This window comes from Tamandua tetradactyla, chromosome 5, assembly GCF_023851605.1.
Source record: "Tamandua tetradactyla isolate mTamTet1 chromosome 5, mTamTet1.pri, whole genome shotgun sequence".
In the NCBI taxonomy this organism is placed as follows: domain Eukaryota; kingdom Metazoa; phylum Chordata; class Mammalia; order Pilosa; family Myrmecophagidae; genus Tamandua; species Tamandua tetradactyla.
The window spans coordinates 137,365,363-137,378,728 of NC_135331.1; the positions used below are offsets into that span (position 1 = coordinate 137,365,363).

A 13,366-nucleotide genomic window follows, 5' to 3' on the forward strand; every position below is an offset into this window, starting at 1 on the left:
AGGTAGGAAAAATGTGTTACAAACAAAAAATATATTTATACTGTCTTTTATATTTACTTTCTTGATGTTCTTTATTTCTTCATATGGAATTGAGTTACTGTCAAGATTCCTTTCATTGCAGCCTGAAGCACTTTTTTTTAGCATTTTATAGGAAAAATAAGCTACCAAAAATATTTTTTATTTTTAAAATATGAGTATTTCTTAATTACTCCTTCATTTTTGAAGAATAGTTTTGCTAGATACAAAATTCTTGGTTGTTAGCTTTTTTTCTTTCATCAATTTGAATATGTCATCACTATGCCTTTTAGTCTTCATGGTTTCTATTGAGAAATCAGCTGCTAATTTTATTGCGGATCCTCTTGTATGTGATGAATTGCTACTTGCTTACTGTTTTCACTATTTTCTCTTTGTCTCTGTCTTTCAACAGCTCAATTATGATAGTACATGAAAATTTGCTATGAATTGTCTCAGGGAATATCTCTTTCAGTTTATCCTATTTGGAGTTTGCTGAGATTTTTAAAGTGTAGATTAATGTTTTTCATCAAGTTTTGGAATTTTTCAGTCATTTATTCAAATATTCTTTCTGCCTCTTTCTCACTCCTCTCCTTCTGGGAGTCCCATAATGTATATGTTCGTTGCTTGATAATACCACACATATCTATAGGGTCTTCATCCTTTTCCCTTTCTATTCCTCAGACTGTCTTCAAGTCTGCTTATTCTTTCTTCTGTTTGTTAAACCCTGTTTTTAAGCCCCTATAGTGAATTTTTCACTTCAGTTATTGTATTCTTCAACTCAAAAATTCGTATTTGGTTCTTTTCAAATTTCTATCCCTTTATTGATATTTTCTACTTGATGCAACATTATTCTCAAACTTTTCTTCAATTCTTTAGACATGGTTTCCTTGAGCTCATTCAATGTATTTGGCAAAGCTAATTTAAATTCTTTGTCTAGTAATCCCAATGCTTTGGCTTCACCAGGAAGTTTCTATTGACTTTTTTTTTACATGGGCAGGCACTGGGAATTGAACCTGGATCTCCAGCATGGCAGGTGAGAACTCTGCCTGCTGAGTCACCATGGCCTGCCCTGTATTGATTTCTTTTTTTACACTGCATGGGACATACTTTCTTGTTTCTTTGTAATTTTTTGTTGAAAACAAGACATTTTAAACATTGTAATGTAGTAACTCTTAAATTCAGATTTTCTCCATTCCCCCAAATTTGTTCATGTTGATTCTTGTTGTAGTTGTGTTTGGTGATTTTTCTGAACTCATTTGTAAGCCTGTGATTTTTGTTGTGTGTGGCCAAGAAGTTCCTGTCTTGTTATCTTAGTGGTTGGCTAGTGATTTGACAGATTTCCTTAAATACCTGAAATGAAGAAAACACACACGAATACACACACACAAAGACACACCAGTTCTCAGTCTCCAAGATGGCTCTGTGTTGGGCCATTCCCTTAACACTTGCTAGGTCATTTACAACACTTCTTAGCCACCTTCACTTCCTATTCCACAGAACCTCAAGTTTAGTGGGTGGGGAGAGCTTAAGTCTTTCCTGTGCATGTACATAGGCCAGCACCTACATGTGGCTTTCTAGAACCTAGGAATATGTCAGAGCTTTGCAAAGCCATTATAGACATCTCATTTCCTGAGTTTTCCTCCCAAGATCTTTGGCTAATCTATTGTTTGACCAGCTGCCACTCATTTCCTGAGTCAGAAACAAACAGGGAATCACTCTGTAAATGTTTTTGACAAATGTCCCCTGGGAAACGACTTTAGCCCTAGGCAAATCTGAATTAGTGAAATAAAGACAAATCTTTTGAGCTAGCCCTCCAGAGAGCTGCCAGACAGGTCAGAACAAATAAGTAATTACAATTCTTTGTAATTAAATTCTGTTCTGCTTCCTCTGGTTTTAGAAATGCAGACTGTTATTTACATGGCTACTCCTGAGCTAGAAGCTTGAAGATTGGAGTAGGGTAAGTTAAAATACTACAACACTTGCTATTCTTATTGAAAATCAGTCAGTTTCTTTGAATAAACTCTATACAAATTGCTTAAAATTTGTGGCTAATTCCAGAATTCTGAATTAGTTCATCTCAAAGATTGTTAATCACTTTTATGGAGGAACACAATTTAGAATTCCTTACTATGCCATTTTCATTGATGTAATTCTACATGCTAGATTTTCACATCAGCAATTGATGCCCATCTTGGAAAATGCTGCTTTTTTTTATAGTCTAAAGTTGAAGGGAATACTCCATCTCAGACTGGAAGGGATATATATCAAGTCATTGGAGCCTTAATGTGTCAATGACAAATTTGAAGAATTCACAAAATTTGACAACTTATCCAAAATAATTTACAAGTAATAATCTTCATGAATATGGTAAAGAAATACATATTACTTAATATTATTTTTGATGTACTTTCATATCATTTTATATAATGTTAAAATGGTTTCACTTTCTTATGCTTATAAATATTTCCATGGATGTACTATTCTTAGTATTGTCAATGACTATTCTTTAAAATAAAACTAAAATATGTTTGTATGAAAAATTCTTGGTTTACATTAATTTTTTTATCTCTTTTGAAATTATTTTTTATTTCACCAACTTCAATATATGAGAGGCTCTTTCACATTTTTGTAGACTGACTGATGCTTAATTTACAAATTTCTATTTTACTAAAATCAGTTTTAACTATTTCTAAAGTTTCCAGATTTAATATCAGATAAAATGGTTTAAATAGTTTAATAGCTTTTAAACATCTTCAAAATTCTGTTTGATAAGTTTTCACTGTATAGAAAACATCTTTTAAAGTACTGTTTAATTCAACTATGTCCATGTCCTAGTGCCCTACTTCTGCAGCTACAGGAGGTTGCAGTATAGATGGAGATCTGCTGATACAGGAAAAAGGGAGAATGAAATTAAGTTTATGGAGCAGCCAGAGATTCTCCCTAGTTTTAATATTATAAAGAGTTTGGCAATAAGGATTTTGGACCAGCATTATTAAATGCGTTTTACCCATCTATCTCCTAACCTGGTTTATCCTATAGGGCCTCTCTTCCTTGTCGTTAGTAATATATCGATGAGCAAAGAACCAAGACTTTAAAAGAAAAGCACTTCACACCATTCACTGCTTTTCCTGGGCTAGAAAACTGGTTGGGAAGGGCTGCTCTTAACTGTTATCTTGATCTCAATTAGGAAGGGAGGAGACCTGACTTGGAGAGAGCAGGCAATGCCCAGAAGCAAAATAATCTTATCAGTATGGTAGCAAACACATGTTGTATTCAAAATTGATGGACAACTTAATTTGCAGATTTCTCTGATTATAATATATTAAATATTGGGATCTCTAGGGATAGAATTGTTAAACTGCCCACTAAGGCCTGCATAAAACAATAATAACAATGTCAAAAGAAAAGAAAAGGGAAAGGAAGAAATAATCATGATAAATAGGGCCCTGGATGGCATAAGTCACCCTCTGAATTTTGCTTCCTCATCTAATTGCCTTAGTTAAGTCATTTCATATACCCAGAACCTTTGAATAAAGATGAGAATACAGACATTTGAGGAAGGATTCTGTTAAAATAATACACATGTCTAATGTGAATCATTTTCCCAACATCCCTAAAATTACTGTCTGCTTAATCAGGAAGTGTATACTTGGAAGAGTTATAACCAAATATTTTGAGGAGTCTTGATTACTGGCTTTGAGATAATACAAATTCATTGGGCCCTAGACTGTTTTACTGGCCCACTAATTAGTATATAGGCTTATATGGGTCTGGTGAAAATGGATAATTTTGTCCTGAGTCCTCTTCATATTCAGTCTATTGGTCTCTGAAACTACTCTGGATAGTCTCAGAAATGAGAAGAATCCTTATCTTTGATCTGTAACTTATTTTTAAGGAGGACTATCATGGTAGGAATGGAAGTTCTAGGAACGCCCCTCCCTAACAAAAGGATACATTAAAAAAAATGCCACATTTCTGTGGGAATTGCATAGTTTTGTATCAACTTCTATGCCTTGAATGATGCAGTAATTTTTATGTCTATCACATCAGCATTCAATTTTTGTTCCTAAATACCAAGAACAGTAAACTCTCAGGAAAAAAGAATTCTGACAACACATTAGCTAACATCATCCTCTTACTCCATACATAACCTTTTCAAATGTTAGTTACAGATGATCTAACAACAATCATTCCCTCTCTTTGTGCATTTAGTTCTCTGACCTCATGTCCCTACCCTTGCCCTCATTCAATCTGTCCAGCCATTCAGTCTTTGCAGTTATTCACCAGGCACATTTTTGTTTGGAGCCTTTCTCCTCTGCCTAGCATACTCTTTCCAAGAAATCTCCAAGATTTCCACAGAGCTGTCCCCCTTAATTCTTTCAAGACTTCGCTGAAATAGCACCTTCTCATAGAGAATTATTACTAACCTATGTATTTGCAATGTGTCTGCCTGTCCTTATTACTCTCTATTGAAAGGCTTAGGAGGTGAAAGGGTGAGAAAGAAGAAAGGCTCACCAGGAAATTTAAAGTGTGTGTGTGTGTGGGCCGGGGGGTAGCACTGCGCTCCCGGGCAGAACTCACCAAACCCAAGATGGAGGGAGGTGAGTGCGCATGCGGGCTTTGGCACAGGCAGCTTTTAAGGATGGAGGTCAGGTGATGTCTGGAAGGGGCAGTTCATTAGTTCTGGAAGTCAGGCTGGGAGGGGCAACACAGCCTCTGCAGCTCCAGTTGCAGTGCCCTTCCCCGTTCCCCCGACCTAACATTCTAGCCTTTTTGTGATAATAGGATGCCGAGATCTTTCTGGCTACTTCCTGCTATAATGAAGCGGCGTGGGGTTATAGGCCGGAACCATCATGGCTAGGGGAGTGGGGAGGATGGTGGTAGGAATCTGGTGAGGAAGGCAGGTGATGATAATGATGCAGGAGCATTTGGTTTACTGCTACCTGGGATAGTTCCTTCATGCATCCCTGAAGGAAGTTGAGGAGGCAGGGAGCTAGGAGAAAAAAGAGACAGATTAGGATAACTGGTCCTAGTAGTGGGAGGAGCCACGTCACCAGAGGAGAAGAAAACCAGTTTAAGGCAGAGTTGGTTCCTTGTTTTCTGTGGTAGAGATTGTCTCTTAGTTTGTTTAGGGTTTGAATATTTTGTTCCACCAGACCTGACTCATTGATGCAATAGCAGCATTCCTCTTGTAGGAGTATACACCTTCCTCCTTTTTCAGCTGTCAGCAGGTCTAAGGCCCATCGATTTTGAAGAGTTACCTGGGCTAGTGAGGTAAGTTGGCATTGTAAGGAGGAGAGGGATTCTGATGTTGATTCCAGGGCTACCTGTAGTTGAGTTTCAAAGTTTTGAGAGGTTAAAATATTGTGTCCCAGCACCCCTCCTGCTGTGGCTGAGGCTGCAACTGAAGTGGTCAGGCTGATGCCTATTAGGATAGGAAGAAAGGCAGCCCTTTTTGAGTGAGGAGAGGGCAGTAACCAAGTTAGTTTGGACTCCCCATAGAGGATCAATTGAGGATCAATAATTACCAGGAAGCATGGCCCTGGGGCAGTGGAGTTAAGGTACTTGGTAAGAGTTCCATTACACCAGAAATCTGGGTTTACTAGGTGAGGTGGTAGGGAGGAGCGGGAAGGGTGGAACCCTGAGTGGAGGTGGAGGCCACACATAAGGGTAATAGTAAATTTGTTTGAGGGTTTTTTATCCAGTGTAGTGAGGCTCCTAATTTGGCAAGAAGATCTCACCCCATTAGTGGGCTAGGGCAAGAAGGCATTACTAAGAAAGAATGTGTAATGGGGTACCCATCTATTAAACATGTAAGCAGCCCAGTAGTTAAGGGGCATGAAGGTTGGCCGTCTATGCCCATAACCATGACCTGGGAAGGAAGGAGTTGACCTGAGTAAGAGGGGAGGACAGAAAAGGTAGCCCCTGTGTCCACTAAAAAGGAGGTGGACTTACCCACTACCTTGATTGTTACCTGGGCTCAATGAGGGTGATTGGGGTTGCTGAGGCTGGGCATTGTCAGTCGTTGGTGGCCAGGCCCAGGACTGCCAGAGGTGGGTTAGGGGTTGGAAGGATGGCCCCTCCACGGCCAGGCGCCAAGGAGCAGTCACTTTTCCAATGTCCTTTTGTACCACAGAGAGGGCATGGTCCCTTGGGCGGTTGAGGATTGGGGCACTGGCAGGACCAGTGTCTGTCAAGGCCACATTTGAAGCACTTTTCTGGTGGTGGATTAGTTGTAGCCGGCTTTGTCTCCATTGAAGTGAGCCGCAGAGCCACAATTAGGCATTGGGTTTGTAAATTCACCCTTCAGCAGTCCCGGGATTCCTTTTCTGTCCTCTCTAGTTCATCACGAGTATTAGAAATTTTAAAGGCCATGTTTACCAGGTCATGGATAGGGGCCTGAGGACCGTCCTCAATTTTTCTAAGTTTACACCTTATATCTGGAACCGATTGGGATATAAAGTGTGTGGCTAAAACAGTTTTACCAGCCTCCGAGTCAGGGTCTAGGTGGATATATTGGGAGAGGGCTTCTGTGAGCCAGTGTAGAAAAGCAGCCGGGTTTTCATCAGGACCCTGGGTAATTTCCCTTAACTTATGGAAGTTTACTACTTTATCTGAAGCTTTCTGCATGCCGGCTATGAGGCATGTAAGCATTTTGTCCCATCTAGTCTGCCCGTTCCTCGCCGCTGGAGTGTCCACCTGATAGTCCCACCCTGGCTCTTGGTCTGGCACAGCCTCGGCCCCTACCAGCATGGTGTGGTCGGTTATAAGCACCTGGTTAGCGTGAGCCCCGACTGCATTGAAAATGCGGTCCATTTCATCTGTAGTTAGGGAAAAAGAGCAGATTACATGAATGTCATGCCAGGTTAAATTAAATCATTGGTATTTGCTAGATATTGAAATTCCTTAGTATAGGCAGTTGGGTTGCTGGAGAATGAACCTAGCCACTTCTCAATATTAGAGAGGTCAGCTAGGGAGAAAGGGGTGTGTACTCGAACTAACCCCTCAGGTCCCGCAACTTCCTGTAGTGGACAGCAGGTATGAGAGTTTATAGGTGAGGAGGGCAAGGCTGTTGAGGACAGTGGGGGACTGGATGGAGATGGAAGGGGAGGGTAAGATGGCGGCTGGAATGCTGCTGGAGCAGGGGGAGGAAGAGGGGAGTGAGATGGTGGCTGGAGCACCGCCAGCGAAGAAGGAGGAACAGAAAGGCAAGATGGTGGTGGGAGTGCCGCCTGTGCAGAAGAGGAGAGAAGAGGGCAAGATGGCGGCTGGGATGTCACAGGAACAGAAGGAGGAAGAGAAGGAGAAGATGGCAACTGAGATGTTGCCGAAGCAGAAGTGGGGAGGGAAAGGCAAGATGGCAACTGGAAAGCCGCTGGAAGGAGGGGAGGGTAGAGCGAGGGAGAGGAGGATACAAAGGGAGGGGCAGGAGTGCAGAAAGAAAAAAGCCTGGACATAAGGAATTTTGGCCCATTAGTTGTTCCTCTGGCAAAAGTTGTGGCGGTTCATAAGGATATTAAAATTGAAAGTCCCATCCTCAGGCCAATGAGAGAGGACCAGCTGCCCATACTGATGGGTCTCAAAGGAGAAAGGACTGGCCCAGGGGGTGTCAGCGTCCCAACGCCTTGAGAGAGTCCTTGGAGCTCTTATGAGTGGGAACTTGTCTCCCCAGGGGATGTCTCACCCTGGTTTGAGGCCCTTTCAGGTCCTGGACCTGAATTTGGGAGGGAAACGAGAAGCTAGGCGTCCCCACAGCTTTTCAAGTCCCGGAAAAAGGATATGAGGCTTGCGGGTGTCCCCATTCACCTCAGCCCTCGGAAGAGAATGTGACATGAATTCATGATTTTCGGAGAGTAATTAATGGACAGGCTCTCTCGGAACGATGAGACCCAGCAGCAGGGTGAGGAGGGAAGGGACTTACCCAATCTGTGGTGGATACAGCAGTGGCCAAAGGATCCCTTGTCACTGGCCATGTGGAGGAAGGAGTAGAGAGGAAGCCGGGGCGCCTTTTGGCCCGGCAGGCAGCACCCATGCTCCTCTCCTGGATTTCAGAACCAGATGAAAGGTTTAGGAGGTGAAAGGGTGAGAAAGAAGAAAGGTTCACCAGGAAATTTAAAGTGTGTGTGTGGGGGGTATTTCTGTGCTCCTGGGCAGAACTCACCAAACCCAAGATGGAGGGAGGTGAGTGTGCACGTGGGCTTTGGCACAGGCAGCTTTTAAGGATGGAGGTCAGGTGATGTCTGGAAGGGGCAGTTCATTAGTTCTGGAAGTCAGGCTGGGAGGGGCAACACAGCCTCTGCAGCTCCAGTTGCAGTGCCCTTCCCCGTTCCCCCAACCTAACATCTATCCCATAGTGCTACTCATTTTCTAATATATTATACCATGCATTTATTTAGTATGCTTATTATGTATTAGAGAGCTCCTCTCACTAGAATATAATCCATGCAGAAGTCAGATAAAATAGTTTCTTTACTCAGATTCTGGAATTGAGTAGGTACTTAATAAATATTTGTTGTAAGAATAAATACTCTAAATTTGGTCAGGGTAAAGGACAGATGAGTGCAAATAATAGTGGATCACAGTGGTTCCTGTTAGGCCAAATTAACCTTTTCCCTGCTATTTCATTAATTGTCTGGAAAATATGTTTTGTTCAGTATTCCAAAAAGAGAGAATATTACATGCTGGTGACTTTTACCTGATTGATGAAAGATTGAAGATCTATGTGCCTTCAGTGTGCTATAAACACTGACTATACTAGTTAACAAGCCAATTGTCAATGTCACTTTCATTCTGGGTGGAGGGACTGAAAAACACAAGTACACAGAACAACTGTACATTGTGTAAGTATTATAAGGGAAATAAAATAAAAGGGGTGGAGGTAATGTGGTATTTTTTAAATAGGGCAGTAGGAGATATATATTAGTGGAAACCTAAAAGATGAGGAAGAGGTAGACACGCAAAACATTTCAAGAACTGCTTTCCTGGCAGAAAGAACATGTTTCATTTTCAGAGTCCTAAAACAGGAGAGATCCTGATGTACTTTATAAACTGAGAATACCTGTGATCATTACATATTTTCATATTCAAACACTAGATGTGTGCAGTTGCATGTAATTATCTATAGATGTAATCTCCATGTCTCATGTTGATGCTTATATGACTGTTTCCCAGAGGAATTGTTACCTTTTTTAATTATGTTTCCAGTACTGCCATTATACTTATCCCATAGGAAGTGTTTCACCAATGTTTATTATTTTTTTTTTTATTTTTTTTTTCATCTCCAATTATCCCTTCTTTTTTTTTTTTTTTAATTAACGGAAAAAAAGAAATTAACCCAACATTTAGAGATCATACCATTCTACACATGCAATCATTAATTCTTAACATCATCACATAGATGCATGATCATCATTTCTTAGTACATTTGCATTGGTTTAGAAGAACTAGCAACATAACCGAAAAAGATATAGAATGTTAATATAGAGAAAAAAATAAAAGTAATAATAGTAAAATCAAAACAAAACAAAACAAAACAAAACAAAAACCTATAGCTCAGATGCAGCTTCATTCAGTGTTTTAACATGATTACTTTACAATTAGGTATTATTGTGCTGTCCATTTTTGAGTTTTTGTATCTAGTCCTGTTGCACAGTCTGTATCCCTTCAGCTTCAATTACCCATTGTCTTACCCTGTTTCTAACTCCTGCTGAACTCTGTTACCAATGACATATTTCAAGTTTATTCTCGAATGTCCGTTCCCATCAGTGGGACCATACAGTATTTGTCCTTTAGTTTTTGGCTGGATTCACTCAGCATAATATTCTCTAGGTCCATCCATGTTATTACATGGTTCATAAGTTTATCTTGTCTTAAAGCTGCATAATATTCCATCGTATGTATATACCACAGTTTGTTTAGCCACTCTTCTGTTGATGGAGATTTTGGCTGTTTCCATCTCTTTGCAATTGTAAATAATGCTGCTATAAACATTGGTGTGCAAATGTCCGTTTGTGTCTTTGCCCTTAAGTCCTTTGAGTAGATACCTAGCAATGGTATTGCTGGGTCGTATGGCAGTTCTATATTCAGCTTTTTGAGGAACCGCCAAACTGCCTTCCACAGTGGTTGCACCCTTTGACATTCCCACCAACAGTGGATAAGTGTGCCTCTTTCTCCGCATCCTCTCCAGCACTTGTCATTTTCTGTTTTGTTGATAATGGCCATTCTGGTGGGTGTGAGATGATATCTCATTGTGGTTTTGATTTGCATTTCTCTAATGGCCAGGGACATTGAGCATCTCTTCATGTGCCTCTCGGCCATCTGTATTTCCTCTTCTGAGAGGTGTCTGTTCAAGTCTTTTTCCCATTTTGTAATTGGGTTGGCTGTCTTTTTGTTGTTGAGATGAACAATCTCTTTATAAATTCTGGATACTAGACCTTTATCTGATATATCATTTCCAAATATTGTCTCCCATTGTGAAGGCTGTCTTTCTACTTTCTTGATGAAGTTCTTTGATGCACAAAAGTGTTTAATTTTGAGGAGTTCCCATTTATTTATTTCCTTCTTCAGTGCTCTTGCTTTAGGTTTAAGGTCCATAAAACCGCCTCCAGTTGTAAGATCCATAAGATATCTCCCAACATTTTCCTCTAACTGTTTTATGGTCTTAGACCTAATGTTTAGATCTTTGATCCATTTTGAGTTAACTTTTGTATAGGGTGTGAGAGATGGGTCTTCTTTCATTCTTTTGCATATGGATATCCAGTTCTTTAGGCACCATTTATTGAAGAGACTGCTCTGTCCCAGGTGAGTTGGCTTGACTGCCTTATCAAAGATCAAATGTCCATAGATGAGAGGGTCTATATCTGAGCACTCTATTCGATTCCATTGGTCGATATATCTATCTTTATGCCAATACCATGCTGTTTTGACCACTGTGGCTTCATAATATGCCTTAAAGTCAGGCAGCGCAAGACCTCCAGATTCGTTTTTTTTCCTCAAGATGTTTTTAGCAATTCGGGGCACCCTGCCCTTCCAGATAAATTTGCTTATTGGTTTTTCTATTTCTGAAAAATAAGTTGTTGGGATTTTGATTGGTATTGCATTGAATCTGTAAATCAATTTAGGTAGGATTGGCATCTTAACTATATTTAGTCTTCCAATCCATGAACACGGTATGCCCTTCCATCTATTTAGGTCTCCTGTGATTTCTTTTAGCAGTTTTTTGTAGTTTTCTTTATATAGGTTTTTTGTCTCTTTAGTTAAATTTATTCCTAGGTATTTTATTCTTTTAGTTGCAATTGTAAATGGGATTCGTTTCTTGATTTCCCCCTCAGCTTGTTCATTACTAGTGTATAGAAATGCTACAGATTTTTGAATGTTGATCTTGTAACCTGCTACTTTGCTGTACTCATTTATTAGCTCTAGTAGTTTTGTTGTGGATTTTTCCGGGTTTTCGACGTATAGTATCATATCGTCTGCAAACAGTGATAGTTTTACTTCTTCCTTTCCAATTTTGATGCCTTGTATTTCTTTTTCTTGTCTAATTGCTCTGGCTAGAACCTCCAACACAATGTTGAGTAATAGTGGTGATAGTGGACATCCTTGTCTTGTTCCTGATCTTAGGGGGAAAGTTTTCAATTTTTCCCCATTGAGGATGATATTAGCTGTGGGTTTTTCATATATTCCCTCTATCATTTTAAGGAAGTTCCCTTGTATTCCTATCTTTTGAAGTGTTTTCAACAGGAAAGGATGTTGAATCTTGTCGAATGCCTTCTTTGCATCAATTGAGATGATCATGTGATTTTTCTGCTTTGATTTGTTGATATGGTGTATTACATTAATTGATTTTCTTATGTTGAACCATCCTTGCATACCTGGGATGAATCCTACTTGGTCATGATGTATAATTCTTTTAATGTGTTGTTGGATACAATTTGCTAGAATTTTATTGAGGATTTTTGCATCTGTATTCATTAGAGAGATTGGTCTGTAGTTTTCTTTTTTTGTAATATCTTTGCCTGGTTTTGGTATGAGGGTGATGTTGGCTTCATAGAATGAATTAGGTAGTTTTCCCTCCACTTCGATTTTTTTGAAGAGTTTGAAGAGAATTGGTACTAATTCTTTCTGGAACGTTTGGTAGAATTCACATGTGAAGCCATCTGGTCCTGGACTTTTCTTTTTAGGAAGCTTTTGAATGACTAATTCAATTTCTTTACTTGTGATTGGTTTGTTGAGGTCATCTATGTCTTCTTGAGTCAAAGTTGGTTGTTCATGTCTTTCCAGGAACCCGTCCATTTCCTCTAAATTGTTGTATTTATTAGCGTAAAGTTGTTCATAGTATCCTGTTATTACCTCCTTTATTTCTGTGAGGTCAGTAGTTATGTCTCCTCTTCCATTTCTGATCTTATTTATTTGCATCCTCTCTCTTCTTCTTTTTGTCAATCTTGCTAAGGGCCCATCAATCTTATTGATTTTCTCATAGAACCAACTTCTGGCCTTATTGATTTTCTCTATTGTTTTCATGTTTTCAATTTCATTTATTTGTGCTCTAATCTTTGTTATTTCTTTCCTTTTGCTTGCTTTGGGGTTAGCTTGCTGTTCTTTCTCCAGTTCTTCCAAATGGATAGTTAATTCCTGAATTTTTGCCTTTTCTTCTTTTCTGATATAGGCATTTAGAGCAATAAATTTCCCTCTTAGCACTGCCTTTGCTGTGTCCCATAAGTTTTGATATGTTGTGTTTTCATTTTCATTCGCCTTGAGGTATTTGCTAATTTCTCTTGCAATTTCTTCTTTGACCCAGTCGTTGTTTAGGAGTGTGTTGTTGAGCCTCCACGTATTTGTGAATTTTCTGGCACTCTGCCTATTATTGATTTCCAACATCATTCCTTTATGGTCCGAGAAAGTGTTGTGTAAGATTTCAATCTTTTTAAATTTGTTAAGACTTGCTTTGTGACCAAGCATATGGTCTATCTTTGAGAATGATCCATGAGCACTTGAGAAAAAGGTGTATCCTGCTGTTGTGGGATGTAATGTCCTATAAATGTCTATTAAGTCTAGTTCATTTATAGTAATATTCAGATTCTCTATTTCTTTGTTGATCCTCTGTCTAGATGTTCTGTCCCTTGATGAGAGTGGTGAGTTGAAGTCTCCAACTATTATGGTATATGAGTCTATTTCCCTTTTCAGTGTTTGCAGTATATTCCTCACGTATTTTGGGGCATGCTGATTCGGTGCGTAAATATTTATGATTGTTATGTCTTCTTGTTTAATTGTTCCTTTTATTAGTATATAGTGTCCTTCTTTGTCTCTTTTAACTGTTTTACATTTGAAGTCTAATTTGTTGGATATTAGTATA

At 39.4% G+C, this 13,366-nt stretch overlaps 1 long non-coding RNA gene across 11 annotated transcripts in view; it reads left to right on the forward strand.

Moving 5' to 3' along the window:
• The window catches only part of LOC143684898 (uncharacterized), a 391,441-nt gene that overhangs the window by 236,141 nt on the left and 141,934 nt on the right, over nucleotides 1-13,366 (forward strand). For all 11 annotated transcript variants that reach the window (XR_013176245.1, XR_013176243.1, XR_013176248.1 and 8 more), the window contains exon 4: nucleotides 1,913-1,972. This is a non-coding gene — a long non-coding RNA (uncharacterized LOC143684898). The remainder of the gene's footprint in view (nucleotides 1-1,912; nucleotides 1,973-13,366) is intronic.